The 26,988-nt window shown below is 49.1% G+C and overlaps 1 protein-coding gene across 1 annotated transcript in view; it reads right to left on the bottom strand.

Annotated features, from left to right (window-relative positions):
* The window catches only part of LOC137542475 (polyamine-modulated factor 1-binding protein 1-like), a 52,110-nt gene extending 39,611 nt beyond the window's left edge, over positions 1–12,499 (bottom strand). Inside the window, exon 1 of the mRNA XM_068264415.1 lies at positions 12,478–12,499. The gene's annotated coding sequence lies outside the window, so the exon portion shown is untranslated. The remainder of the gene's footprint in view (positions 1–12,477) is intronic.
* Positions 12,500–26,988: the final 14,489 nt, after the last annotated feature.

Below are 26,988 nucleotides of genomic sequence, written 5' to 3'. Positions count from 1 at the left end.
ATGTTCGGGTGTTCGAGCCGAACTCCGTACATAATGGAAGTCAATAGGGACCCGAACTTTTGTGCTTTGTAAAGCCTCCTTACATGCTACATACCCCAAATTTACAGGGCATGTGCACCTTGGGAGTGGGTACAAGAGGAAAAATTTTTTTGCAAAAAGAGCTTATAGTTTTTGAGAAAATTGATTGTAAAGTTTCAAAGGAAAAACTGTCTTTTAAATGTGGAAAATGTCATGTTTCTTTGCACAGGTAACATGCTTTTTTTCGCCATGCAGTCATAAATGTAATACAGAGAAGAGGTTCCACGAAAAGGGACCGGTAACGCTAACCCAGCACCAGCAGCAGCACACGTGATGGAACAGGAGGAGGAGCAGGAGGAGAAGGCCACGCTTTGAGACACAACAACCCAGGCCTTGCATGAGGACAAGAAGCATGCGGATAGCATGCTTTGTACCGCCATGCAGTCATAAATGTAATAAAGATAAGTGGTTCAATAAACAGGGACCACGCGGCAACGCTAACCCAGCAGCAGCAGACGTGATGGAACAGGAGGAGGCGCAGGAGGAGAAGGCCACGCTTTGTGAGACACAACAACCCAGGCCTTGCATGAGGACAAGAAGCGTGCGGATAGCATGCTTTGTACCGCCATGCAGTCATAAATGTAATAAAGATAAGTGGTTCAATAAACAGGGACCACGCGGCAACGCTAACCCAGCAGCAGCAGACGTGATGGAACAGGAGGAGGCGCAGGAGGAGAAGGCCACGCTTTGTGAGACACAACAACCCAGGCCTTGCATGAGGACAAGAAGCGTGCGGATAGCATGCTTTGTACCGCCATGCAGTCATAAATGTAATAAAGATAAGAGGTTCCATAAACAGGGACCGGCAACGCTAACCCAGCAGCAGCAGCAGCACACGTGATGGAAAAGGAGCAGGCGCAGGAGGAGAAGGCCATGCTTTTTGAGACACAACAACCCAGGCCTTGCATGAGGCCAAAAAGCGTGCGGATAGCATGCTTTGTACTGCCATGCAGTCATAAATGTAATAAAAATAAGTGGTTCAATAAACAGGGACCACGCGGCAACGCTAACCCAGCAGCAGCAGACGTGATGGAACAGGAGCAGGCGCAGGAGGAGAAGGCCATGCTTTTTGAGACACAACAACCCAGGCCTTGCATGAGGACAAAAAGCGTGCGGATAGCATGCTTTGTACCGCCATGCAGTCATAAATGTAATAAAAATAAGTGGTTCAATAAACAGGGACCACGCGGCAACGCTAACCCAGCAGCAGCAGACGTGATGGAACAGGAGCAGGCGCAGGAGGAGAAGGCCATGCTTTTTGAGACACAACAACCCAGGCCTTGCATGAGGACAAAAAGCGTGCGGATATAGCAGCAATGCTTTTTGCCGCCATGCAGTCATAAATGTAATACAGATGAGAGGTTCAATAAACAGGGACCGGAAACGCTAAACCATCCCAGATGTTCATTGGTCATGTTACTTGGTTGGGGTCCTGGAGTGTTGCGTAGTCATTTCCAATCCAGGATTGATTCATTTTAATTTGAGTCAGACGGTCTGCATTTTCTGTGGAGAGGCGGATACGCCGATCTGTGACGATGCCTCCGGCAGCACTGAAACAGCGTTCCGACATAACGCTGGCTGCCGGGCAAGCCAGCACCTCTATTGCGTACATTGCCAGTTCGTGCCAGGTGTCTAGCTTCGATACCCAATAGTTGAAGGGTGCAGATGGATTGTTCGACACAGCTACGTCATCTGACATGTAGTCCTTGACCATCTTCTCCAGGCGATCGGTGTTGGAGGTGGATCTGCACGCTTGCTGTTCAGTGGGCTGCTGCTGCATGGGTGTCAGAAAATTTTCCCACTCCAAGGACACTGCCGATACCATTCCCTTTTGGGCACTAGCTGCGGCTTGCGTTGTTTGCTGCCCTCCTGGTCGTCCTGGGTTTGCGGAAGTCAGTCTGTCGGCGTACAACTGGCTAGAGGAGGGGGAGGATGTCAATCTCCTCTCTAAAGTCTCCACAAGGGCCTGCTGGTATTCTTCCATTTTGACCTGTCTGACTCTTTCTTCAAGCAGTTTTGGAACATTGTGTTTGTACCGTGGATCCAGAAGGGTATAAACCCAGTAATTGGTGTTGTCCAGAATGCGCACAATGCGTGGGTCGCGTTCAATGCAGTCTAGCATGAATTGAGCCATGTGTGCCAGAGTCCTACCAGAATCCTCATCATCCTCTTGTGAGCGTTGTGATAGTTGTTGTGATGCATCATAGTCGTCACCTTCCTCCTGGTCTGCTTCTGCTGACCATTCGTGCTGAATTGTGGAAGTCCAACGTGCACCGCTCTGGCCCTCGTCAGTGGTGGCATGAAATTCCTGCTCCAACTCCAGCTGTTCCTCCTCCTCTTCTTCGTCATAGCTGCTGGGGCCAGCGTTCCCTGAGGCGGATGGCCTGGTACCATCACGCTGATCGTTTTCTCCTTCAGATTCCCCCAGTTGCATCATGACAGCTGTTTCCTTGATTTTCAACATTGACCTCTTCAGTAAACACAGCAGTGGTATGGTAATGCTGACTGAAGAGTTGTCACTGCTCACAAGCAATGCGGATTGCTCAAAATTTTGGAGGACTTGGCAGAGGTCCAACATGTTGGCCCAATCGGATCCACAGAAGCTTGGCAGCTGTCCGAATGCACCTCGGTACTGCGCCGTCATGTACTGGACCACTGCACTCTTCTGCTCGCAAAAGCGGGCTAGCATGTGCAGCGTAGAATTCCAGCGCGTAGGGACATCACACAGCAAGCGATGGTGGGGGAGATTGAAGCGCTCCTGCATCTTGGCGAGTGCCCCCGAAGCAGTACTGGAATTTCTACAATGTTTGGCCACTCGACGCACCTTCAACAGAAGATCGGCCACGCCTGGGTATGTCCTCAGGAACCGCTGAACTACTAGGTTCATCACGTGCGCCAGGCAAGGGATGTGTGTCAGCTTAGCCAACCTTAAAGCGCGAATGAGATTACTCCCATTATCACACACAACCATGCCCGGTTTCAGGTCCAGCGGTGCCAGCCACAAATCCGTCTGTTCCTTTATTCCCTTCCAAATTTCCTCCCCTGTGTGCTGCTTATCCCCAAGGCAGATCAGCTTCAGCAACGCTTGCTGACGCATGCCAACAGCTGTGCTGCACTGCTTCCACGATCCTACTGCTGCTGGAGCTGGGTTAGCGTTTCCGGATGAGGTACAGCTTTGAGATGCGTTGGAGGAGAAGGAGTCAGAGAGGTAGGTGCTGCTGTTGTTATCCAGTGGGAGGGACGGCGGTGCAGCTGTTTGCGGCGTGGGCAACACCCGCGCCGTAGCAGGTGAGGAATCGCTGCCAGGCTCCACAAGGTTCACCCAGTGCGCGGTAAGGGAGATGTATCGACCCTGGCCGAACGCACTCGTCCAGGTGTCAGTGGTGAGGTGAACCTTGCAGGCAACGGCATTCTTCAAGCTTCGGGTTATTTTGCTGACCACGTGCTCATGCAACTCAGGCACTGCAGAGCGTGCAAAGTGGTAGCGGCTGGGAACCACGTAACGTGGGATGGCCACTGACATCATGCCCTTGAAGCTGTTTGTCTCCACCACTCGATATGGCAGCATTTCGCAGGCCAGAAGCTTGGCTATGCTGGCTGTTACTGCCACGGCCCGGGGGTCATTTGCTGGCAATTTCCTCTTGCGCTCAAACATCTCCGACACAGACAACTGAACCGTAGCGCTGCACACGGAAGGGCTGTTGGTTGTTGTGTTTGATGAACACTGGGAGGCCTCAAGAGCACTACTCCGGAAAGTGACAGTGTCAGCGTCGTCTGATGTTTGTGAATGTTGTGAACCACGCAATGGCTGGGCTACTGCTGCTGCTGAGGCGGGTCTGGTGGTGAGTCTGGTGAACCCAAGGGAGGCAGTGTTGCTGGTACCCTGTCCTGCCGAGTTTGCCCACAGAGTGGGATGTTTGGATAGCATGTGGCGGCTCATGCTGGTGGTGGAGAGGTTGTTAATACTTTTCCCCCTGCTCAGGCGGGTCTTGCACACCTTGCAAATCGCCATGGTAACATCCTCAGTGCAGTCTTCAAAGAAAGCCCAGACTTTGGAGCACCTGCCTTGCTGGCGATTTCTGTTTGCTCCTCTTTTGCCTCTCACTTGAACTTCCACGCTTGTGGTGCCTGAAATTGCGCGCCGCCTACCTTGTGGCACAAGGCGAACTCGTGCAGCAGTGGGTTCTTCAACAGACTCATCTGTGCTGCTGCTACGACGGCGATGTTCTCGGTCACAAACAAAATCTGGGTCTATGTCCACATTGTCCATACCCTCCTCTTCCATCTCCTGAAACTCGTCATATGTCATTGTGGGGGGCCGCCGCCGTGGAGTAGAGCTCCCCAGAACAACCTCTGCGCAGCTCACTCCAACGTCGTCTTCCAGATCTTGTCGGCCGACCTCCTGCAATTGCAACCCCTCCTGCCCAACTTGCTCTGGGATTTGGGTTTCCGAGTCCTCCTCGGACTCGCCTTGTATTTCAGTGCGCGGTGCATTTCCCACAGTTAATGGTTGTGAATCCGGGCACAACATTTCTGGCTGTTCCTCCATTGACCTTTGAAAGGTGGAAGTTTGTTGGGCTGGGAATAGCTCCTGCGAATACCCCATTGTGTCCTGAGGTAATTCATCGGACTGGTTATCTGGCAGTTGTGTGCGTGGTGTCGCTGCCGGTTGTGTCAGCTTTGTGCCCACTGGCTCCTTGTAACTGGCTGAGGACTCGGACCTCGTGCGTGATGTGCTGGTGCTGCTTAACCCACTGCTGGACGCTTGAGAGGTCATCCAAGTAATTATCTGGTCCTGTTCTTTTGGATTTGTGAGGGTTGTTGTCCTGGACAACATGGGCGGTATTGAGTGGGTTTTCTTGGGTGCTCCCCTGTGGCCTGTACGTGAACCGTCAGGGGAAACACCTCTTCCCTTGCCCCTTCCTCTTTCACCGGATTTCTTCCTCATTTCACTTATCCTTACAGTACACGCTGACTGGCAGCAGTACAGTGGCAGTACAGAAATGCTATACAGTACCACTATTCCCAGCAGCGACACAGAGCACAATGCTATACAGTGGCGGGTGAGCGGTGTACCACTATTCCCAGCAGCGACACAGAGCACAATGCTATACAGTGGCGGGTGAGCGGTGTACTACTGTTCCCAGGCCCAGCAGACACAGAGTGGAAGTAAACACAATGCTATATAGTCTGGCTGTGCCGTGTACACAGAGTGGCAGTACACACAATGCTATATAGTCTGGCTGAGCCGTGTACACAGAGTGGCAGTACACACAATGCTATATAGTCTGGCTGAGCGGTGTACACAGAGTGGCAGTACACACAATGCTATATAGTCTGGCTGAGCGGTGTACACAGAGTGGCAGTACACACAATGCTATATAGTCTGGCTGAGCGGTGTACACAGAGTGGAAGTACACACAATGCTATATAGTCTGGCTGAGCCGTGTACACAGAGTGTCAGTAAACAATGCTATATATAGCGTGGCTGAGCAAGGTACACAGTGGCAGTACACACAATGCTATATAGTCTGGCTAAGCGGTGTACACAGAGTGTCAGTAAACAACGGTATATAGTCTGGCTGAGCGGTGTACACAGAGTGGCAGTAAACACAATGCTATATATAGCGTGGCTGAGCGAGGTGCACAGTGGCAGTACACACAATGCTATATAGTCAGGCTAGGCCGTGTACACAGAGTGTCAGAAAACACAATGCTATATATAGCGTGGCTGAGCGAGGTGCACAGTGGCAGTACACACAATGCTATATAGTCAGGCTGAGCGGTGTACACAGAGTGTCAGTAAACAATGGTATATAGTCTGGCTGAGCGGTGTACACAGAGTGTCAGTAAACAACGGTATATAGTCTGGCTGAGCGGTGTACACAGAGTGGCAGTAAACACAATGCTATATATAGCGTGGCTGAGCGAGGTGCACAGTGGCAGTACACACAATGCTATCTAGCCAGGCTAAGCCGTGTACACAGAGTGTCAGAAAACACAATGCTATATATAGCGTGGCTGAGCGAGGTGCACAGTGGCAGTACACACAATGCTATATAGTCAGGCTGAGCGGTGTACACAGAGTGTCAGTAAACAATGGTATATAGTCTGGCTGAGCGGTGTACACAGAGTGTCAGTAAACAACGGTATATAGTCTGGCTGAGCGGTGTACACAGAGTGGCAGTAAACACAATGCTATATATAGCGTGGCTGAGCGAGGTGCACAGTGGCAGTACACACAATGCTATATAGCCAGGCTAAGCCGTGTACACAGAGTGTCAGAAAACACAATGCTATATATAGCGTGGCTGAGCGAGGTGCACAGTGGCAGTACACACAATGCTATCTAGTCAGGCTAAGCCGTGTACACAGAGTGTCAGAAAACACAATGCTGTATATAGCGTGGCTGAGCGAGGTGCACAGTGGCAGTACACACAATGCTATATAGTCAGGCTGAGCGGTGTACACAGAGTGTCAGTAAACAATGGTATATAGTCTGGCTGAGCGGTGTACACAGAGTGTCAGTAAACAACGGTATATAGTCTGGCTGAGCGGTGTACACAGAGTGGCAGTAAACACAATGCTATATATAGCGTGGCTGAGCGAGGTGCACAGTGGCAGTACACACAATGCTATATAGCCAGGCTAAGCCGTGTACACAGAGTGTCAGAAAACACAATGCTATATATAGCGTGGCTGAGCGAGGTGCACAGTGGCAGTACACACAATGCTATATTAGTCAGGCTAAGCCGTGTACACAGAGTGTCAGAAAACACAATGCTATATATAGCGTGGCTGAGCGAGGTGCACAGTGGCAGTACACACAATGCTATATTAGTCAGGCTAAGCCGTGTACACAGAGTGTCAGAAAACACAATGCTATATATAGCGTGGCTGAGCGAGGTGCACAGTGGCAGTACACACAATGCTATATTAGTCAGGCTAAGCCGTGTACACAGAGTGTCAGAAAACACAATGCTATATATAGCGTGGCTGAGCGAGGTGCACAGTGGCAGTACACACAATGCTATATTAGTCAGGCTAAGCCGTGTACACAGAGTGTCAGAAAACACAATGCTATATATAGCATGGCTGAGCGAGGTGCACAGTGGCAGTACACACAATGCTATATTAGTCAGGCTAAGCCGTGTACACAGAGTGTCAGAAAACACAATGCTATATATAGCGTGGCTGAGCGAGGTGCACAGTGGCAGTACACACAATGCTATATTAGTCAGGCTAAGCCGTGTACACAGAGTGTCAGTAAACACAATGCTATATATAGCGTGGCTGAGCGAGGCACACAGTGGCAGTAAACAATGCTATATATAGTGTGGCTGAGCGAGCGGTGTACTACTGTTCCCAGCAGCGACACACAATGACTGGGGGGGACCCTGGCTAGCGTGGCTGGAGAGCGAACTACCCTGCCTGCCTACCCAAAGCTAAACCCACAGAGAAATGGCGGAGATATGACGTGGTTCGGGTATTTATTTACCCGAACCACGTGACCGTTCGGCCAATCAGAGCGCGTTCGGGCCCGAACCACGTGACCCGTTCGGCCAATCACAGCTCTAGCCGAACGTTCGGGGAACGTTCGGCCATGCGCTCTTAGTTCGGCCATGTGGCCGAACGGTTTGGCCGAGCACCGTCAGGTGTTCGGCCGAACTCGAACATCACCCGAACAGGGTGATGTTCTGCAGAACCCGAACAGTGGCGAACACTGTTCGCCCAACACTAGTTTTGAGGGCCTTCTTGAAAATGTTGAAGGAAGGGGCTTCCCTAATGGGTGGAGGTAAGAAGTTCCACAGTGTTGGAGCAGCTCTTGAGAAGTCCTGGAGTCGTGCATGGGACTGGGTGATGCGGGGGGGGGGGGCAGTCAGGCGAAGTTCATAGGAGGAGCGGAGTGAGCGGCTAGGAGTGTACCTCTGGGTAACATCGGAAATGTGGGTTGGGCAGGTTTTGTTGAAAGATTTGTAGGGCAGACGCAGTATCTTGAATCTAAATCTGGACTAGATAGGAAGCCAGTGGAGGAATTCACAGAGGGGAGCCGCTGTGGTGGAGCAATGGGAGGAGTGGATAATTCTGGCTGTCGCATTCATGATGGACTGCAGTGAGGTAAATCGGGTCATAGGGAGACCGGACAGAAGGGCATTGCAGTAGTCAAGGCGGGAAATTATGAGGGCATGGATGAGGAGTTTGGTGGTGGCAGAGGTCAGGAAAGGGAGGATCTTGCAGATGTTACGGAGGTGGAAGTTGCAGTACTTTGTGAGGTACTGGATGTGGGAAGTGAAGGAGAGTGTGGAGTCCAGGGTGACACCCAGACAGCCGGCTTGAGAGGAAGGGTGAATGGTAGCGTGGTTAACAGTTATGACATTTTCATATTTCAGCCCACCTTCATCGCACACAAATAACAAATCCACAATCTTCAGAGAATATTGGTCAAATTGACACTAGACACGGATATTGTGCAATATTTGGTTACTAAGAAGTTTATAACATGGCTGTGGCTGACGCCCAGCGGCATGCATTTAATATGAGAATACTCAGAGGATCCTGACTGACAAAATGATGATTTTCATACCTATCGTCAGTATGGTATCTCATAAAAGGGCAAAAATCATACAACACATTAATTTTGGATATGATTAGAGCAGCTCTCATAAGCCTACTCCCTACTGGGTTAAAGCTGCTCATTTGCAATGAAAGGGAACCATTTGGTACTGGCGGCTAGCAGAGTTTCACACCCAGCTGCCAAAGGAAAGATCCCTTTTGTTCCCTTAAAGCGGAATATAACCCTGCATTTCAACTTTGCTCTAAAACATTATTTACAGTATATTATATGCAACCAGCATTTTTTTTTTACTAGACCAGCATTGGAAGGGTTACACAGGGCTTTAAAGTTCCTGGAGATTTCTGCAGACGCATCCGAAGCTGACATAGATACATTTTGTTTACATAAATGTATCTAAGTGTTGAATGTGACTCACTCTCTCTGACTGAGAAGAGCTGGAGGACAGCCAAAGAGTGTGTAAACATTTCTCAATAGATACATTTCACTAAATAGAAAGTATCTATCTGAACTTCTGCATATCTTTCCACGGAACTTTAAACCTCTGTGTTTAACCCTTCCAATGCTGGTCTAGTAAAAAAAAAATGCTTTTTGCATATAATATGCTGTAAATAATATTTTAGAGCAAAGTTGAAATGCAGGGTTATATTCCGCTTTAATTAGAGACAAAAACACTGGCCTCCCAGGAGAACAGCTGTAATCACATGAATAGAATCTATTACCTGCTGGACCCCAGAGAATTGCCTGTGGGTCCCTAGACAAGCAATTTGCATTGGAAACAAAGAATTAACTGCTTATACAAACAATTCAATTTCCAGTCAGATTGAAGCAGTAGAGTGTTGCACTGTGTTAGCCATCAGTAAAAGCAAGGAGTTTTGAATCAGGATGATACCATTTATGTGGGAGAAACAAGTCAACCACTGCGTGATCGCATGACACACCACAGATTCACTATTAACAGCAGAAAAAAGGATATTACAAAATATACTGATCTCCCAATACCAACACACTTTTGTTTACCTGGACACAGTTTACGCGATTTTCGCGTCACTGTATTAATGGGTGGATTCAAATCGGAAAACATGAGACTAACACAAGAAACAAAGTTTATACATTGGTTCAAAACTGTAGAAGATGGTTTAAACAAGGACTCTAACTTCTTGTGCTGGAGGATGGGTTTTAAATGCCACAATTCTTTTAATTTTTCTATTTTTTCATTCATCTTTTGTGTCATATGCTGTGTAAGATGGTGTTTATGTAACGATTAGTGGGGGTACCACCGCGGCGGGCAGCGGCACAGCCGCCACTTGCGCCTCTTGGGCAGCGGTGATCCCCGCATTACAGGCGTACAGGATGCCTAGGTCAAGTCTTTCAGCGGCACATACAGTTAGAACAGCGCACGCGCGCGCGCAGAGGCAGGTCCTTTATGCCCTAAGGAGACGAGTCAGCTGACCTGCGGGTCGGCTGATGTCAGAGAGCACGCTCTGCTTCGCTGATTGGCTGAGATCTTGGGGCGGGCTCTTGGACACACCTCAGTGTACTTAAGCTCTGCAAATTCACTCGCAAGTTGACTGTTGTTGCGAATACTTCGTGTTAGCGCTCAGACCTTTGATAGCTGTAATCAGTAGTGAAAAACATACCAATTGTATTGACCTGTGTATGACTCTTTGCCTGTTCTGACTATTCTCTCTGCCTCTCGATTTGGTTACCTCTGCTCATCTGATCTTGTTGCCGACTTCTGCCTGAAACTTTACTCTGAACCTGTCTTTAGATTTTGTGCTTCAATCTGCCCGTCTGTTGCCTACCTAATCTGTCTGACTATTCTCACTCACCAGTGGGCCCTCGCCACTGGTGAGGTTACCGTTGAGTTACTATCAGTAACTTACTGTTTGCACCAATCACTACACTTGTGTAATAAAGCTTTGACATTTGTCTCGTTTTCGTATCTGTATTATTGGTGATTCTGCAGATCATCAAATATTTAGATATCTGAGGTTGCTGACACCCATTGTTACAGTTTACTGTCACTATTCATTTTATTTGCTTTCATGTGCTGGTTTCAAATGCCACAATTCTCTTTAGCTTAGAATTAATGGTGCATGTAACCAGCCCAGTTACAAGTTGAACACTGAATTTAGGATGTCTCCCCATCACCAGAGTCTGCTTTATGTTATGTTATGTTGAGGAAACTGTTGATCTTATCAATTTAGCCAGGATGCCTGGGAAAGCTTCCTGAGTTATGGCCCATACTCATGGGCTACAATTGTCGCCGCAACACGGCGTGTTGCGGCGACAGGTCGCCCGTAAGTATGAGGCGTAACACGGGCGCGCACCCCGAACCGTCGCTCGTCGCTGCTGTCGCCAGGCGATTGGCACGGTCAATCGCTCGGCGACAGTTGCCGCCGCAACTTCGCCGCAACTGTCGCTAGTCTGCGTGAGTATGCGGACTAGCGACAGCAACATAATTGAAAATAGACGGCGCTTCCAGCGAGGGGGAGGAACGTCGGCGACAGCTTCCGTCACACAGCTGACCCCTCTTCCGCGTGTGTACGCGGAGGGACCTGGCGACGAGCTGTCGCCGGCCTGTCGCGCACACGCTCACGTGTGCTGGCGACAGGCCACTTATGTAGCCCGTAATATGGGCCATTACAGTTAAGACATCTAATGACATTTATGTTTGCTAAAGAATGTTTCTCCTCTGTATTTCTGTGTATATAACCACATACACACGAGGCACGGATGTCTGCAGTTGCATGGAGACAAGCAACAGTTGAAAGTCTCCAGCAACGACAGTTGTATACAAGCGACGATTGTATACACGCGGCAATAACCTGTCTGCAACATAGCAGAAACTGTTGCTCAGCAACTTCTGTCGCAGGTTCAATGAACTGTCGGACTCACAAGAGTTGCTAGAGACTAGCACACACACGACCGCACCGACTTGAGACTAGCGACGGTTCCTGCAACAGCTGTTGCCGGCGATTGGCCAAGTCAATTGCCTGGCGACAGCTCTGATTAGCAACAGTTCCTTGCGCGCGCCTCATACACACGGGGGACCTGTCGCCGCAACATACGCACGCCATGTGTTTCAAGCAACAGTTGTAGCCCGTGGGTATGGGCCTTATAAGCTGTGTTTTTCAGTTCTGATCAGGAACCAGTCTGACGAAGGCTTTTTATAAGCCGAAAGCTCACTGTTTACTCATCTCTAAGTTAGCCAATAAATGGTATCATCCTGATTCAAAACTCTTTTTCAGTCAGATTGAGAGGTCGAAACAACAATTTCTGACATGTCCAATCTGCTTCTCATCGGTAACAGGATCAGTTTCCAAATGCACAAAACCGACCTTCTTATCGATCAGGAGAAGATTGGGCATGTCTGAAATGATCATTTCAATCCATCAATCTGATGGAAATTGCATCGTGTGTACTTAGGATTAGCCTTAAACATGCTAAGACTAACTGGTAGATTGATCAGCAGTGTTGGGCTTTATGTTGTATACACACCATGCAATTGTCTCCTCAGATTGACAGATCAAACCCTGCGCGAATCGCATAGCGCGGCCGTGATATCAGTTATCACGGCTTTGTGAATCAAGCCCATAGTGTGGCTACAGCCTTACTTGCTGCAACATCACATTTGCAAATATTTGCCCACCATTCATACATCAGTGAAGAGTTTACTGCCATGCTTGTTAGTTCAGAATTACACACGATTCAGCGATGGAAATAAGGACAATAGTGGTCTTTGTAAGAAGCCACCTGAAATCTGGCTAATCCTCTCAGTGTGGTAACAGACATACTGTACAGGTGCAGAAGGATTGACTTACCTGCGAAAGAGACAGGAGTGTGGCTGCCGGAGGAGAGAGACAGACAGAGATCGATGGAGGGAGATTTACGCCTACAGGGAGTGGCGTAAGTTTTTACTATAGTCATCTGCATGGTGTCCTGTCGTCACGGCACTGGTGGTGAGATGCGGAAATAAGGTACTTTCTAGTTTCTATTTCTCATAACAAAAATCAACTACCAACAAGCGTACAGATAAGCTATTTGCTAATCGTTCTTGTTTAACCCCCTTTTTTTGCCAAACCTTTGTGAACAATGAGTAACAGATTAATTTCCTGCTCACATCAGAAACTTTCGCTTCCTGTAATGTTCTGTGAATATGTCTCCCCCTCCTCCTTCCTCCCATTCCAGCAGAAAGGATCTTTATAAAAACTGCTCCTTGCTTTATTATAGTTTATAGTATTTACAGAGCACAGACATACCCCAACATTAGCTTATGAGAAAGAGGGACTCACTGGGAGGGACAGAGTGAGCATAGCCCCAATTGTCCCTCTTTTGGAGGGACAGTCTCTCTTTAGGAACCCAATTCTAACCCTTTTTCAGAACGTATATACAGATCTACTGTATGTAAATACATTATCTACTGAAAAATATGTTTAATTGACTCTAAACTTTATTCCCATTCTTTACATTGATGTACAGTGGGATGCGAAAGTTTGGGCAACCTTGTTAATCATCATGATTTTCCTGTATAAATCGTTGGTTGTTACGATAAAAAATGTCAGTTAAATATATCATATAGGAGACACACACAGTGATATTTGAGAAGTGAAATGAAGTTTATTGTATTTATAGAAAGTGTGCAATAATTGTTTTAACAAAATTAGGCAGGTGCTTAAATTTGGGCACCACAAAAAAGTTATCAAACCAATATATAGTAGATCCTCCTTTTGCAGAAATTACAGCCTCTAAACGCTTCCAGTAGGTTCCAATGAGAGTCTGGATTCTGGTTGAAGATATTCTGGACCATTCCTCTTTACAAAACATCTCTATTTCATTCAGGTTTGATGGCTTCCGAGCATGGACAGCTCTCTTTAATTCACACCACAGATTTTCAACTATATTCAGGTATGGGGACTGAAATGGCCAATCCAGAACATTGCACCTGTTACTCCGCATGAATGCCTTAGTGGATTTTGAGCAGTGTTTATGGTCGTTGTCTGGTTGAAAGATCCAGCCCCGGCGCAGCTTCAGCTTTGTCACTGATTCCTGGACATTGGTCTCCATAATCTGCTGATACTGAGTGGAATCAAGGCGTCCCTCAACTTTGACAAGATTCCCAGTCCCTGCGCTGGTCACACAGCCCCACAGCATGATGGAACCACCACCATATTTTACTGTAGGTAGCAGTTGTTTTTCTTGGAATGCTGTGTTGTTTTTCCTCAATGCATAACGCCCCTTGTTATGCCCAAATAACTCAATTTTAGTTTCATCAGTACATAGCACCTTATTCCAAAATGAAGCTGGCTTGTCCAAATGTGTTTTAGCATACCTCAAGCAGCTCTGTTTGTGCAGAGGACAGAGAAAAGGCTTCCTCTGCATCACTCTCGCATACAGTATCTCCTTGTGTAAACTGCGCCGAATGGTTGAACGATGCACAGTGACTCCATCTGCAGCAAGATGATGTTGAAAGTCTTTCGTGCTGGTCTGTGGGTTGACTCTGACTGTTCTCACCTTTCATTGTGTTATGATCGCTTTTGCAGTATGTACTGCTGGCTGTAGTTGTACTGCAGCCAAGCAGTTTTTGATTTCTTTACATGCATTTGCTTGCATAGTTTTGCTTGCAATCACACTAAGTGTTGATTCCATCTGCAGTCGCTCTGCAGTTTATGGCAGTTTGGGATGCTCTTGTGAAATCAAACATTGTCTGTTGCAGTGGAGCTGCAATCCCTTTCATGCAGGCTGCATAGCTTTGTCTGCCTTTTCTTGCTGCCGGCTTGTGACTGATTATCATTTACCTGTGTGGGAATCTGCATGTCTGCTCCCATTGAATGACCTCAGTATAAAGAGCTGCTTCCTGCAGTGCTCCACGGGCTATCATAGTTTCAGTCTGAGCCTCTCTAGCTGTTACTCTGTGCCCCTGTTCCTGTTCCTGGTTCTTGTGTTGTCCCGTGTGGACTGCACTGATCTCCTGCATAGGAGCAGTGAGTCCTTCTAGTCCTGTTCCAGTTTATCTGTATTTTGCTAGTCTTGCATCATATATTGGTTCATCGCCAATATATACGCATACTAGTGCGTTTGTTATTTCCTTGTATTTGTGTTACACTAATATATCAGAGCCGCTGATCTATACGTACTCGAACTGTTGATATCCTGTGTTCAGTTAGTCAGTTTTAGCACGTTTCGGTAGGTTGTGCTTATCGTAATCACCCGTGCTTAGCTAGCTCAGTCCTGTTCTTGCGAAGTAGGCCATCGCTGCGGACGCGATTGGCTACCTCGTTTTAGTCTGTCCTGTTTATGAACGCTTGCTGTCACTGAGGCAGAGACTAGTTTAGCAAGCGTTCATTCTGTCTACCTGTCCTGATCTCTCTGAGTTCTGGTTAATACACTCAGCGCTACTCTTGTACTGAGACACTATTGGTAAGTATTGTTTGTGGTTGCTCGGATCTACGCCTGCTCTGTGCGCCACATCTCCTACTGAAGTCAGTCCTCTCCTCCACCAGTGCGTTTGCACTATAACTGGGGATATCCTGGTTCCTTGTGCTTGTGTGTGTGTCTCCTTCACGTCAGGTTATGCATTACGTGCTGACTGTGGAGAATATACCACCGAGCGTTACACATTGCTTCTGTTTATCCGAGATTTTTCTTGTCTGCCACTTCGAACCTTAAGTTGAACTGAGCCTGTGGTCTTCCATTTCCTCAATATGTTCCTAGCTGTGGAAACAGACAGCTGAAATCTCTGAGACAGCTTTCTGTATCCTTCCCCTAGCAATCTTTATCTTTAGGTCATTTTCAAGTTGTTTTGAGACCCACATGTTGCTACTCTTCAGAGAAAATTAAAAGAGGAGGGAAATTTACAATTGCCCCCCTTAACCACTTGCCGACCGCGCACTCATAACGCGCGTCGGCAAAGTGGTAGCTGCAGGACCAGCGACGCACATCTGCGTCGCCGGCTGCAGGCTAATTAATCAGGAAACAGCCGCTCGCGCGAGCGGCTGTTCCCTGTCATTTCACGGCGGGGGGCTCCGTGAATAGCCTGCGGGCCGCCGATCGCGGCTCGCAGGCTAAATGTAAACACAAGAGGAAATAATCCGCTTTGTTTACATTTTTACAATGCTGCTACAGTAGCAGCGTTGTAGTAGATCAGCGATCCCCGGCCAATCAGCGGCCGGGGATCGCTGTCACATGACAGCGGGGAGCCTGTTAGAGGCTGCACAGGACAGATCCGTTCCTGTGCAGCCTCCGATCTCTCGGGCAGGGAGGGAGAAGAGGGAGAGGGGGAATCTTGCGGTGGAGGGGGCTTTGAGGTGCCCCCCCCCTGCCACCCACAGCATGCAGGAGCGATCAGACCCCCCCAGCACATCATCCCCCTAGTGGGGAAAAAAGGGGGGGCGATCTGGTCGCTCTGCCTGCCATTTGATCTGTGCTGGGGGCTGTAGAGCCCACGCAGCACAGATCTGAAAAACAGCGATGGTCCTTAAGGGGGGGTAAAGGCTAGGTCCTCAAGTGGTTAAATACTCTTTCTCATAATTGGATTCCCCTGTGTATGTAGGTCAGGGGTCACTGAGCTTACCAAGCCAATTTGGGTTCCAATAATTAGTTGTAAAGGTTTTGGAATCAATAAAATGGCAACAGTGCCCAAATGTATGCACCTGCCTAATTTTATTTAAACAATTATTGCACACTCTCTGTAAATGCAATAAACTTAATTTCACTTCTCAAATATCACTGTGTGTGTCTCCTATATGATATATTTAATTGACATTTTTTATCGTAACAACCAACGATTTATACAGAAAAATCATGACGATTAACAAGGTTGCCCAAACTTTCGCATCCCACTGTATTTCTTATATGTATGTTAAATTCAAAGGTAAATATGAAGAAAAATGAACCAGGACAGAAAGGACCAGTGTGAATTGACTTATAAAATAACATTTTTTCTTATGAAATCTTTAGTGTATGCGTGACTAGGAGTGTGTCCTGAGTGTGACTAGGGGTGTGTCCTGAGTGTGACTAGGGGTTTGTCCTGAGTGTGACTAGGGGTGTGTCCTGAGTGTGACTAGGGGTGTGTCCTGAGTGTGACTAAGGATGTGTCCTGAGTGTGACTAGGGGTGCATCCAGGGTGTGACTAGGGGGCATAATATCCTGTGGAACCTCTGTATAATCTGTGTTCATTCTTATGCAACCCATACACCTACCGATTTTCCCGCTAACATACAGCCAATTCGATCACTGTGATCGAATCGACTGTGAAATCGTTGCGCAAACACTGATGGGAACGATTGATTTCCGGCTGAAATCCATTGTTCTCGTCGATTCCCGTCGATCTGTCTATGCGGAAGATTTTGCTCAATCGCCGGCGGGTCGGGAGTGCGTCAATAGCGGTTTGAATGCCCGAAGACCGACGCAATACAGCTGCAATACATTACCTGCTCTGGCCGGCGCGAGTCCCCGCTGCTCCTTCTCCGTTCTCCAGCTTCACTTAACTTCCTGCCCCGGCAGGAAGTTTAAACAGTACAGCGCCCTCTACTGTTTAAACTTCCCCCGGCAGGAAGTAAAGTGAAGCTGGAGAGCGGAGAAGAGACCGCGCGGACAGCGGGGACTCGCGCCGGCCGAAGCTGGTAATGTATGTGGGGGGGGGGGAGAGGGGTAGGCCACAGCGGCAGCTTCACAGATTGTGATCGATTTCATAGTGAAATCCATTCACAATCTGTTTGTAGTAAAAGCAGCCATTTGATCCCTCTCTGATCAGATTTGATCAGAGAGGGATCTATCTGTTGGTCGAATCTGCTGGCAAATGGACCAGTGTATGGCCACGTTTACTCATTACAGTGCCCTTATTCTATATTATTATATATAAGGGGTGTGTGCAATGTAATGTATGTAGGAATGGAATGTTATGCTGTCTTTGCTTTTGCTGGAAAATTGCACTTAAGAATTTCGTTGTACAATTTCGGTTGTTACAATGACAATAAAGATTTTCTATTATTCATTGCCTCCTTTATAGTACCCTCATTATTGCCCCACCCCCACCATACCATCGCCATTAGTACTTCTCTAGCTCCCCAAATAGCAGGACAGAAAATAAAGGGGGTCCCAGGATGCCGTAAGGATCTCTGGCATGCAGAAGCTACTGAAAAACTGGCACATACCTTGTTTCCCCAAAAATAGGACATCCCCAGAAAATAAGGCCTAGCTGGCTGCCCAATTTCCCCCCTTCGCTCCCTCCCTCCCACTGCAGAATGGCGAGCAGAGCATTACAGCAGAAGAAACTCATCGGCTTCCAACGTAGCAGTGATAACGTCTCTTCTCAGGAGCGCCCAGATTCCTCTCCTTGACAATGGCAGCTCTTGGCATGTGACGCACGCACATCCCACCACGTCACATGACAAGACATGTTGTCAACCAGAGGAAGCTGGGCTCTGCTGAGGAGAGACGTCATCCCTGTCTAGTGTTGGGCGAACAGTGTTCGCCACTGTTCGGGTTCTGCAGAACATCACCCTGTTCGGGTGATGTTCGAGTTCGGCCGAACACCTGATGGTGCTCGGCCAAACCGTTCGGCCACATGGCCGAACTAAGAGCGCATGGCCGAACGTTCCCCGAACGTTCGGCTAGCGCTGTGATTGGCCGAACGGGTCACGTGGTTCGGACCCGAACGCGCTCTGATTGGCCGAACGGGTCACGTGGTTCGGCCCGAACGCGCTCTGATTGGCCGAACGGTCACGTGGTTCGGGTAAATAAATACCCGAACCACGTCATATCTCCGCCATTTGTCTGTGGGTTTAGCTTTGGGTAGGCAGGCAGGGTAGTTCGCGCTCCAGCCACGCTAGCCAGGGTCCCCCCCAGTCATTGTGTGTCGCTGCTGGGAACAGTAGTAAACCGCTCGCTCAGCCACACTATATATAGCATTGTTTACTGCCACTGTGTACCTCGCTCAGCCACACTATATATAGCATTGTGTTTACTGCCACTCTGTGTACACGGCTCAGCCAGACTATATAGCATTGTGTGTACTGCCACTGTGTACCTCGCTCAGCCACGCTATATATAGCATTGTGTTTACTGCCACTCTGTGTACACGGCTCAGCCAGACTATATAGCATGGTGTGTACTGCCACTGTGTACACCGCTCAGCCAGACTATATAGCATTGTTTACTGCCACTCTGTATACACCGCTCAGCCAGACTATATAGCATTGTGTACACCGCTCAGCCAGACTATATAGCATTGTTTACTGCCACTCTGTGTACACCGCTCAGCCAGACTACATAGCATTGTGTGTACTGCCACTCTGTGTACACCGCTCAGCCAGACTATATAGCATTGTGTGTACTGCCACTCTGTGTACACCGCTCAGCCAGACTATATAGCATTGTTTACTGCCACTCTGTGTACACCGCTCAGCCAGACTATATAGCATTGTGTACACCGCTCAGCCAGACTATATAGCATTGTTTACTGCCACTCTGTGTACACCGCTCAGCCAGACTATATAGCATTGTGTACACCGCTCAGCCAAACTATATAGCATTGTTTACTGCCACTCTGTGTACACCGCTCAGCCAGACTATATAGCATTGTGTGTACTGCCACTCTGTGTACACCGCTCAGCCAGACTATATAGCATTGTGTGTACTGCCACTGTGTGTACACCGCTCAGCCAGACTATATAGCATTGTGTGTACTGCCACTCTGTGTACACCGCTCAGCCAGACTATATAGCATTGTTTACTGCCACTCTGTGTACACCGCTCAGCCAGACTATATAGCATTGTGTGTACTGCCACTGTGTGTACACCGCTCAGCCAGACTATATAGCATTGTGTGTACTGCCACTCTGTGTACACCGCTCAGCCAGACTATATAGCATTGTTTACTGCCACTCTGTGTACACCGCTCAGCCAGACTATATAGCATTGTGTGTACTGCCACTCTGTGTACACCGCTCAGCCAGACTATATAGCATTGTTTACTGCCACTCTGTGTACACCGCTCAGCCAGACTATATAGCATTGTGTGTACTGCCACTCTGTGTACACCGCTCAGCCAGACTATATAGCATTGTGTGTACTGCCACTCTGTGTACACCGCTCAGCCAGACTATATAGCATTGTTTACTGCCACTCTGTGTACACCGCTCAGCCAGACTATATAGCATTGTGTACACCGCTCAGCCAGACTATATAGCATTGTTTACTGCCACTCTGTGTACACCGCTCAGCCAGACTATATAGCATTGTGTGTACTGCCACTCTGTGTACACCGCTCAGCCAGACTATATAGCATTGTGTGTACTGCCACTCTGTATACACCGCTCAGCCAGACTATATAGCATTGTGTGTACTGCCACTCTGTGTACACCGCTCAGCCAGACTATATAGCATTGTTTACTGCCACTCTGTGTACACCGCTCAGCCAGACTATATAGCATTGTGTACACCGCTCAGCCAGACTATATAGCATTGTTTACTGCCACTCTGTGTACACCGCTCAGCCAGACTATATAGCATTGTGTACACCGCTCAGCCAGACTATATAGCATTGTTTACTGCCACTCTGTGTACACCGCTCAGCCAGACTATATAGCATTGTGTGTACTGCCACTCTGTGTACACCGCTCAGCCAGACTATATAGCATTGTGTGTACTGCCACTGTGTGTACACCGCTCAGCCAGACTATATAGCATTGTGTGTACTGCCACTCTGTGTACACCGCTCAGCCAGACTATATGGCATTGTTTACTGCCACTCTGTGTACACCGCTCAGCCAGACTATATAGCATTGTGTGTACTGCCACTGTGAGTACACCGCTCAGCCAGTCTATATAGCATTGTGTGTACTGCCACTCTGTGTACACCGCTCAGCCAGACTATATAGCATTGTTTACTGCCACTCTGTGTACACCGCTCAGCCAGACTATATAGCATTGTGTGTACTGCCACTGTGTGTACACCGCTCAGCCAGACTATATAGCATTGTGTGTACTGCCACTCTGTGTACACCGCTCAGCCAGACTATATAGCATTGTGTGTACTGCCACTCTGTGTACACCGCTCAGCCAGACTATATAGCATTGTTTACTGCCACTGTGTGTACACGGCTCAGCCACACTATATAGCATTGTGTTTACTGCCACTCTGTGTCTGCTGGGAACAGTAGTACACCGCTCACCCGCCACTGTATAGCATTGAGCTCTGTGTCGCTGCTGGCAATAGTGGTACACCGCTCACCCACCACTGTATAGCATTTCTGTACTGCCACTGTACTGCTGCCAGTCAGCGTGTACTTTAAGGATAAGTGAAATGAGGAAGAAATCCGGTGAAAGGGGGAGGGGCAAGGGAAGAGGTGTTTCCCCTGACGGTTCACGTACAGGCCACAGGGGAGCACCCAAGAAAACCCACTCAATACCGCCCATGTTGTCCAGGACAACAACCCTCACAGATCCAAAAGAACAGGACCAGATAATAACTTGGATGACATCTCAAGCGTCCAGCAGTGGGTTAAGCAGCACCAGCACATCACGCACGAGGTCCGAGTCCTCAGCCAGTTACAAGGAGCCAGTGGGCACAAAGCTGACACAACCGGCAGCGACACCACGCACACAACTGCCAGATAACCAGTCCGATGAATTACCTCAGGACACAATGGGGTATTCGCAGGAGCTATTCCCAGCCCAACAAACTTCCACCTTTCAAAGGTCAATGGAGGAACAGCCAGAAATGTTGTGCCCGGATTCACAACCATTAACTGTGGGAAATGCACCGCACACTGAAATACAAGGCGAGTCCGAGGAGGACTCGGAAACACAAATCCCAGAGCAAGTTGGGCAGGAGGGGTTGCAATTGCAGGAGGTCGGCCGACAAGATCTGGAAGACGACGTTGGAGTGAGCTGCGCAGAGGTTGTTCTGGGGAGCTCTACTCCACGGCGGCGGCCCCCCACAATGACATATGACGAGTTTCAGGAGATGGAAGAGGAGGGTATGGACAATGTGGACAGAGACCCAGATTTTGTTTGTGAACGAGAACATCGCCGTCGTAGCAGCAGCACAGATGAGTCTGTTGAAGAACCCACTGCTGCACAAGTTCGCCTTGTGCCACAAGGTAGGCGGCGCGCAATTTCAGGCACCACAAGCGTGGAAGTTCAAGTGAGAGGCAAAAGAGGCGCAAACAGAAATCGCCAGCAAGGCAGGTGCTCCAAAGTCTGGGCTTTCTTTGAAGACTGCACTGAGGATGTTACCATGGCGATTTGCAAGGTGTGCAAGACCCGCCTGAGCAGGGGGAAAAGTATTAACAACCTCTCCACCACCAGCATGAGCCGCCACATGCTATCCAAACATCCCACTCTGTGGGCAAACTCGACAGGACAGGGTACCAGCAACACTGCCTCCCTTGGGTTCACCAGACTCACCACCAGACCCGCCTCAGCAGCAGCAGTAGCCCAGCCATTGCGTAGTTCACAACATTCACAAACATCAGACGACGCTGACACTGTCACTTTCCGGAGTAGTGCTCTTGAGGTCTCCCAGTCTTCATCAAACACAACAACCAACAGCCCTTCAGTGTGCAGCCCTACGGTTCAGTTGTCTGTCTCGGAGATGTTTGAGCGCAAGAGGAAATTGCCAGCAAATGACCCCCGGGCCGTGGCAGTAACAGCCAGCATAGCCAAGCTTCTGGCCTGCGAAATGCTGCCATATCGAGTGGTGGAGACAAACAGCTTCAAGGGCATGATGTCAGTGGCCATCCCACGTTACGTGGTTCCGAGCCGCTACCACTTTGCGCGCTCTGCAGTGCCTGAGTTGCATGAGCACGTGGTCAGCAAAATAACCCGAAGCTTGAAGAATGCCGTTGCCTGCAAGGTTCACCTCACCACTGACACCTGGACGAGTGCGTTCGGCCAGGGTCGATACATTTCCCTTACCGCGCACTGGGTGAACCTTGTGGAGCCTGGCAGCGATTCCTCACCTGCTACGGCGCGGGTGTTGCCCACGCCGCAAACAGCTGCACCGCCGTCCCTCCCACTGGATAACAACAGCAGCACCTACCTCTCTGACTCCTTCTCCTCCAACGCATCTCAAAGCTGTACCTCATCCGGAAACGCGAACCCAGCAGCAGTAGGATCGTGGAAGCAGTGCAGCACAGCTGTTGGCATGCGTCAGCAAGCGTTGCTGAAGCTGATCTGCCTTGGGGATAAGCAGCACACGGGGGAGGAAATTTGGAGGGGAATAAAGGAACAGACGGATTTGTGGCTGGCACCGCTGGACCTGAAACCGGGCATGGTTGTGTGTGATAATGGGAGTAATCTCATTCGCGCTTTAAGGTTGGCTAAGCTGACACACATCCCTTGCCTGGCGCACGTGATGAACCTAGTAGTTCAGCGGTTCCTGAAGACATACCCAGGCGTGGCCGATCTTCTGTTGAAGGTGCGACGAGTGGCCAAACATTGTAGAAATTCAAGTACTGCTTCGGGGGCACTCGCCAAGATGCAGGAGCGCTTCAATCTCCCCCACCATCGCTTGCTGTGTGATGTCCCTACGCGCTGGAATTCTACGCTGCACATACTAGCCCGCTTTTGCGAGCAGAAGAGTGCAGTGGTCCAGTACATGACGGCGCAGTACCGAGGCACATCCGGACAGCTGCCAAGCTTCTGTGGATCCGATTGGGCCAACATGTTGGACCTCTGCCAAGTCCTCCAAAATTTTGAGCAATCCACGTTGCTTGTGAGCAGTGACAACTCTTCAGTCAGCATTACCATACCACTGCTGTGTTTACTGAAGAGGTCAATGTTGAAAATCAAGGAAACAGCTGTCATGATGCAACTGGGGGAATCTGAAGGAGAAAACGATCAGCGTGATGGTACCAACATCAGGCCATCCGCCTCAGGAAACGCTGGCCCCAGCAGCTATGACGAAGAAGAGGAGGAGGAACAGCTTGAGTTGGAGCGGGAATTTCCTGCCACCACTGACGAGGGCCAGAGCGGTGCAGGTTGGACTTCCACAATTCAGCGCGAATGGTCAGCAGAAGCAGACCAGGAAGAAGGTGACGACTATGATGCATCACAACAACTATCACAACGCTCACAAGAGGATGATGAGGATTCTGGTAGGACTCTGGCACACATGGCTCAATTCATGCTAGACTGCATTGAACGCGACCCACGCATTGTGCGCATTCTGGACAACACCAATTACTGGGTTTATACCCTTCTGGATCCACGGTACAAACACAATGTTACAAAACTGCTTGAAGAAAGAGTCAGACAGGACAAAATGGAAGAATACCAGCAGGCCCTTGTGGAGACTTTAGAGAGGAGATTGACATCCTCCCCCTCCTCTAGCCAGTTGTACGCCGACAGACTGACTTCCGCAAACCCAGGACGACCAGGAGGGCAGCAAACAACACAAGCCGCAGCTAGTGCCCAAAAGGGAATGGTATCGGCAGTGTCCTTGGAGTGGGAAAATTTTCTGACACCCATGCAGCAGCAGCCCACAGAACAGCAGGCGTGCAGATCCACCTCCAACACCGATCGCCTGGAGAAGATGGTCAAGGACTACATGTCAGATGGCATAGCTGTGTCTAACAATCCATCTGCACCCTTCAACTATTGGGTATCGAAGCTAGACACCTGGCACGAACTGGCAATGTACGCAATAGAGGTGCTGGCTTGCCCGGCAGCCAGCGTTATGTCGGAACGCTGTTTCAGTGCTGCCGGAGGCATCGTCACAGATCGGCGTATCCGCCTCTCCACAGAAAATGCAGACCGTCTGACTCAAATTAAAATGAATCAATCCTGGATTGGAAACGACTATGCAACACTCCAGGACCCCAACCAAGTAACATGACCAATGAACATCTGGGATGGTTTAGCGTTTCCGGTCCCTGTTTATTGAACCTCTCATCTGTATTACATTTATGACTGCATGGCGGCAAAAAGCATTGCTGCTATATCCGCACGCTTTTTGTCCTCATGCAAGGCCTGGGTTGTTGTGTCTCAAAAAGCATGGCCTTCTCCTCCTGCGCCTGCTCCTGTTCCATCACGTGTGCTGCTGCTGCTGGGTTAGCGTTGCCGGTCCCTGTTTATGGAACCTCTCATCTGTATTACACTTATGACTGCATGGCGGCAAAAGCATTGCTATATCCGCACGCTTCTTGTCCTCATGCAAGGCCTGGGTTGTTGTGTCTCAAAGCGTGGCCTTCTCCTCCTGCGCCTCCTCCTGTTCCATCACGTGTGCTGCTGCTGCTGGGTTAGCGTTACCGGTCCCTGTTTATGGAACCTCTTCTCTTTATTACATTTATGACTGCATGGCGGTAAAAAGCATGCTATCCGCACGCTTCTTGTCCTCATGCAAGGCCTGGGTTGTTGTGTCTCAAAAAGCGTGGCCTTCTCCTCCTGCGCCTGCTCCTGTTCCATCACGTGTGCTGCTGCTGCTGCTGGGTTAGCGTTACCGGTCCCTGTTTATGGAACCTCTTCTCTTTATTACATTTATGACTGCATGGCGGTAAAAAGCATGCTATCCGCACGCTTCTTGTCCTCATGCAAGGCCTGGGTTGTTGTGTCTCAAAAAGCGTGGCCTTCTCCTCCTGCGCCTGCTCCTGTTCCATCACGTGTGCTGCTGCTGCTGCTGGGTTAGCGTTACCGGTCCCTGTTTATGGAACCTCTTCTCTTTATTACATTTATGACTGCATGGCGGTAAAAAGCATGCTATCCGCACGCTTCTTGTCCTCATGCAAGGCCTGGGTTGTTGTGTCTCAAAGCGTGGCCTTCTCCTCCTGCGCCTCCTCCTGTTCCATCACGTGTGCTGCTGCTGCTGCTGGGTTAGCGTTACCGGTCCCTGTTTATGGAACCTCTTCTCTTTATTACATTTATGACTGCATGGCGGTAAAAAGCATGCTATCCGCACGCTTCTTGTCCTCATGCAAGGCCTGGGTTGTTGTGTCTCAAAGCGTGGCCTTCTCCTCCTGCGCCTCCTCCTGTTCCATCACGTGTGCTGCTGCTGCTGCTGGGTTAGCGTTACCGGTCCCTGTTTATGGAACCTCTTCTCTTTATTACATTTATGACTGCATGGCGGTAAAAAGCATGTTACCTGTGCAAAGAAACATGACATTTTCAGCATTTAAAAGACAGTTTTTCCTTTGAAACTTTACAATCAATTTTCTCAAAAAATATAAGCTCTTTTTCAAATATTTTTTTTTCCTCTTGTACCCACTCCCAAGGTGCACATACCCTGAAAATGCAGACCGTCTGACTCAAATTAAAATGAATCAATCCTGGATTGGAAACGACTATGCAACACTCCAGGACCCCAACCAAGTAACATGACCAATGAACATCTGGGATGGTTTAGCGTTTCCGGTCCCTGTTTATTGAACCTCTCATCTGTATTACATTTATGACTGCATGGCGGCAAAAAGCATTGCTGCTATATCCGCACGCTTTTTGTCCTCATGCAAGGCCTGGGTTGTTGTGTCTCAAAAAGCATGGCCTTCTCCTCCTGCGCCTGCTCCTGTTCCATCACGTGTGCTGCTGCTGCTGGGTTAGCGTTGCCGGTCCCTGTTTATGGAACCTCTCATCTGTATTACACTTATGACTGCATGGCGGCAAAAAGCATTGCTATATCCGCACGCTTCTTGTCCTCATGCAAGGCCTGGGTTGTTGTGTCTCAAAGCGTGGCCTTCTCCTCCTGCGCCTCCTCCTGTTCCATCACGTGTGCTGCTGCTGCTGGGTTAGCGTTACCGGTCCCTGTTTATGGAACCTCTTCTCTTTATTACATTTATGACTGCATGGCGGTAAAAAGCATGCTATCCGCACGCTTCTTGTCCTCATGCAAGGCCTGGGTTGTTGTGTCTCAAAAAGCGTGGCCTTCTCCTCCTGCGCCTGCTCCTGTTCCATCACGTGTGCTGCTGCTGCTGCTGGGTTAGCGTTACCGGTCCCTGTTTATGGAACCTCTTCTCTTTATTACATTTATGACTGCATGGCGGTAAAAAGCATGCTATCCGCACGCTTCTTGTCCTCATGCAAGGCCTGGGTTGTTGTGTCTCAAAAAGCGTGGCCTTCTCCTCCTGCGCCTGCTCCTGTTCCATCACGTGTGCTGCTGCTGCTGCTGGGTTAGCGTTACCAGTCCCTGTTTATGGAACCTCTTCTCTTTATTACATTTATGACTGCATGGCGGTAAAAAGCATGCTATCCGCACGCTTCTTGTCCTCATGCAAGGCCTGGGTTGTTGTGTCTCAAAAAGCGTGGCCTACTCCTCCTGCGCCTGCTCCTGTTCCATCACGTGTGCTGCTGCTGCTGCTGGGTTAGCGTTACCGGTCCCTGTTTATGGAACCTCTTCT

The sequence above is a fragment of the Hyperolius riggenbachi genome, chromosome 2 (assembly GCF_040937935.1).
Source record: "Hyperolius riggenbachi isolate aHypRig1 chromosome 2, aHypRig1.pri, whole genome shotgun sequence".
NCBI lineage: Eukaryota > Metazoa > Chordata > Amphibia > Anura > Hyperoliidae > Hyperolius > Hyperolius riggenbachi.
Note: the sequence above shows the minus strand (reverse complement) of the source record. Positions and strands in the feature narration are given on the sequence as shown.